The 3357-nt window shown below is 49.4% G+C and overlaps 1 long non-coding RNA gene across 1 annotated transcript; it reads right to left on the reverse strand.

Annotated features, from left to right (window-relative positions):
• Positions 1 to 1340: 1340 nt before the first annotated feature.
• Positions 1341 to 2990, reverse strand: LOC112269753. Its single transcript, XR_002961710.1, has 2 exons — positions 1796 to 2990; positions 1341 to 1729 (listed from the first exon to the last, which is right to left on the reverse strand). It is a non-coding gene; the product is annotated as an uncharacterized LOC112269753 (long non-coding RNA).
• Positions 2991 to 3357: the final 367 nt, after the last annotated feature.

Below are 3357 nucleotides of genomic sequence, written 5' to 3' on the forward strand. Positions count from 1 at the left end.
TTAATACTTTCAGAATACCCAACGCCACCTTTATAGTCACCCTGTTATGGTGTGACGTTTGATGTCATCAAAGCACTCCTCCGGTGTCAGTGATTGACATGATCTCATGGTCTAAGTATTAGGGATGCTTCGTATGTGTTTGATACAGCAATGTAAATTTAATGACTTGATCGTATTGCTATACCTACTTTGGGTGTGTGTTCATCACATCATTCTTCTAATGACGTGACCCTGTTATTAACAACATCCAATGTTCATGATCAGGAAACCTTGATCATCTGTTAATCAACAAGCTAGTTAAAAGAGAGGCATCACTAGTAACCCTTGTTTGTTTATTAGACACACATGCATTAACGTTTCCGGTTAATACAATTTTAGCATGAGAAATAAACATTTATTATAAACATGAAATAAGATAATAACCATTTTATTATTGCCTCTCGGGCATATTCTTATCAGCAGGAACCCAGATCTAAGGTAGAGTCCAAGTCGGTTACAATGAGGAAATATATTCTAATTAATCTTTCTTATTTTGAGCCGCAAGATTTGGCATGTAGACTCCTGGAGTCGTTGTAGCCTTCCTTGTGGGTCCCCAACTGGGTTATAACGGGTATACTCGAGTCGAGTACGTAGTGAGTCATAACCACGTCAGTCAGATCTATCAGCACCGAAGATAGGAGGTAGAACGAGATATTTGTCGGACAAAGCTTCGGTCAAGATGTCGAGAGTCTCGCAAACTTGTTGGCGCTGGTCGGCAGGAGTGTTAGGACTGAAAAAATGCTAGATTTCTCAACACTGACTAGCTGACCTGAAGGTGAACAATATCTGTCCAAGATGCGTTTAAGACAACGAGCATTATCATTGTCTGCTTTCATTAGAATCAACGAGTCATCAGCAAAAAGCAGATTAGAGATCGCCGGAGCATCTCTACAAAATTTGACGCCTTTCAGGTCACCTCGTGCTTCGGCATGACGGAATTCAGCTGACAATCCTTCGGAAACAAGGAAAAAGAGATACGGGGAGAGGGGATCGCCCTGGCACAGTCCATGTGTAGGAGTGAATTCATCAGTTTCAGTGGAATTAAACCGGACCTTGTAGCCAACTGACATGACACACGCCATAACAAGCTTGATCCAGTCTTTCTGGAAGCCCAGCCAGGTTAGAATGCCTGCAAGGAAGCTCCACTCCACACGATCGTATTGCTTTGTGCATAAGCTTAACAGCACACGCACCTTTCTTCCCGTGTTTCTTTCCTTTAATCGTGTGGTAGCATTCATAGGCGAGTAGGAAGTTATCGGTGATCAAACACCCTCGGACGAAGGCACTCTGAGACGGGCTAATGATGTCAGGTAGGAAGACTTTAAGCCGGGCAGCGAGCATCTTTGAAATAATTTTATAGACCATGTTACATAAGCTGATGGGCCTAAACTGTGTAATCTTCTCCGGCGAGGATGTCTTCGGAATAAGAACGATGACGGTATCATTCCAACACGGCGGGATGCACCCGGAATTAACAGCAGCAAGGACTTCGGGAACAAGGTCATCACCAAGCATCGGCCAATATCGCTTGAAGAAGATGGCATGGAGACCATCTGGTACAGGTGCTTTAAGTCGCCAATATCGAACAAACCTTTCTTGACTTCCTCAGCCGTATAAGGAGCTGTGAAACCCTCGTTCATAGCATCCGAGACTCTGCTCTGAACTTTCTCCAAAACTTCAGTACCCGGGTCTGTCACACCACACTCAAAGAGTGATGAGAAATAATCAGTAACTAAAGAATTCAACTGATCCGTACCTTCCTTCCAAACGCCCGTGTCATCTAGAAGCCTTTTGATCTGATTTCGTTTCTTGGGCGCCGTCGTGGAATTATGAAAGTATGACGTATTACGGTCTCCCTTCAGCAGCCAGTTCGCGCGCCCGCGACCTTGAGTTCCTCGGGGTGGTGACGCATGACTTGTTGGAGCTCGACATGGACTTCTTTCGGGAGGAAGTGTGGAAGGTTATCCAGAAGCTCCCCATGGACAAGTGCCCGGCCCGAATGGCTTCACTGGCAGATTCTATGCCACCTGTTGGCCTGTGATCAAGGCCGATCTCATGGACTACTTCCACTCGTTGTTCCGGCTTGATTCACGTGGGCTCGTCAAGGTTAATTGGGCTTTCATCTCCTTATTGTTGAAGAAGCCTGACGCGAGGGAGTTGAAGGACTTTCGTCCCATAAGCCTTATCCACAGCTTCGCAAAACTCCTGGCCAAGGTTTTGGCTTGCCGGTTGGCCCCTAGACTACCGGATTTGATTGGGTTCCATCAAAGTGCTTTCATCCATGGGCGTTGTCTGCACGACAACTTTGCTCTCGTCCAGGGTTCTGCAAAGCTTCTTCATGTGGCGCGGAGAGCTGCGGTCCTCTTAAAGCTTGATATCACGAAGGCTTTCGACTCTATCCACTGGTCATTCCTTCTTGATGTCCTCTCCCGGATGGGCTTTGGTTCTCGTTGGTTGTCGTGGATTAGCGGCCTCCTCCGGACGGCTTCTACTAGGGTGCTCATGAACGACGTCCCGGGGAGGAGATTGTCCATCGTTGTGGTCTTCGTCAGGGGGATCCGCTCTCCCCCATGTTGTTCATCTTGGCTATGGATCTGTTGAACAGGTTGTTGACCTGCCTCGGAGTACGGCATCCTAGCCGACTGTGGCATGTGGCGACGTACTTCGATCTTCGTGGATGACGTGGTCGTCTTCCTGCGGCCTGACAAGTGGGAGCTCAGATCCTGTCCCGCACTCCTTGCGGATTTCGGTCAGGCGTCGGGTCTCAGGGCGAATCTTGCGAAAAGTGTGGCCCACCTTATCCGTTGCACGGAGGCCCAGCGGCTTTTGGTGGCCAGCGAGCTTCAATGCCCGATTGCTCAATTTTCGTGCACCTACCTGGGCTTGCCTTTGGGCATCCAGAAGCTTTGTGCGGCCCAATTCAAGCCTTTGGTGGATAAGGTGGTGGGCCGGTTGCAGCCGTGGGCCGCGCTGCTTCTGACCAGTGGAGGTCGTCTTACTCTCGTTAAGTCCACACTCTGCACCATGCCGATCTATTCCATGTTGTCCCTGGATATTCCCATGAGTTCTATTGGCGCCATCGACAAAATCTGTCGTGGATTTCTTTGGAAGGGGAGATGGGAGGCACGCGGGGGGGGGGGGGGGGGGGCGGGGGGGCATTGCCTGGTTGCGTGGAATGCAGTCTGCGCACCTGAGCGTGTTGGTGGCATCCCCAACCTCCTCCTTCTCAATGTGGCTCTGCGTTCACGCTGGTGTTGGCTCGAGAGAACGGAGCCTTGGCGTCCGTGGCATGACCTGGGGATCTCGGTTCCCACCGGC

The sequence above is a fragment of the Brachypodium distachyon genome, chromosome 1 (assembly GCF_000005505.3).
Source record: "Brachypodium distachyon strain Bd21 chromosome 1, Brachypodium_distachyon_v3.0, whole genome shotgun sequence".
Taxonomy (NCBI): domain Eukaryota; kingdom Viridiplantae; phylum Streptophyta; class Magnoliopsida; order Poales; family Poaceae; genus Brachypodium; species Brachypodium distachyon.